Source organism: Culex quinquefasciatus, chromosome 1, assembly GCF_015732765.1.
Source record: "Culex quinquefasciatus strain JHB chromosome 1, VPISU_Cqui_1.0_pri_paternal, whole genome shotgun sequence".
Lineage (NCBI taxonomy): Eukaryota > Metazoa > Arthropoda > Insecta > Diptera > Culicidae > Culex > Culex quinquefasciatus.
This window is the reverse complement of record NC_051861.1, coordinates 87136483-87137276: the sequence shown is the minus strand read 5'-3', so window position 1 is coordinate 87137276 and position 794 is coordinate 87136483.

The following is a 794-nucleotide window of genomic DNA, read 5'->3' as shown; positions in this document are numbered from 1 at the left end:
TGGTGTGGAAGCCCCGCAGGTGACGGCAGCTGACGACTGTCGCGAGGAGACTTGCTAGCGCCGCAGGCTGCAGACCTCCACCCGGAGCAGCAGAGGAGGCTATAAAAAAATACAGAGTTGTTGAAAAGTCAAACTACTAAGCTCGAACTATCGGGGGGGCACTGTGGAAAATATTTGATGTAGAACTCTATTGAAAAATATTGATTTGAAACTGCTTGAAGATACTGGCAACATGTATATCAAGTGAATGCATGTAAGTTTGAATTAATTAATTTCATTTACATTATAAAATAAACTTTTTTGTACAGTGCCGCTTCAAGCTGCAACTAAAACGAGACAGAAAGGTACAAAACCCGTTGAAGGCGGTCTACCAGTAAAGCCCAATGTTTGCATAGATAAATTCAGAGATAACCGGCGCGTTGTCGTCGTTGCGTATCGCCTCAAGTGTGGCGGCGGCGGCGGCGGCGGGATTTACAGTGAATTAAAAATCGATAGTTCAATGAGCAATTGAGTGCGTGTGATTTTAGAAGGGATCATGCAGAGTACTTCAATGTTCGACTTTTGACTTTTAGAAGGGTTTGTGCTCTGATTCGATTGTGTTCTTTTGTAGTATGCCAGTCTAAACCAGAACCTCGCAGGGGTCACAGAAAGTCACATTGTTGCGCACGGACGACTTGATTTGATGAATGAGATTGAGCACGTTTGCGCGTATGCAAATTAAGTGGTTTACGCACGTTAATTATTGAGCTTTAAAAAACGGAGCTACATTAGGAGAGGCTTGTAAAAGTTAGTAA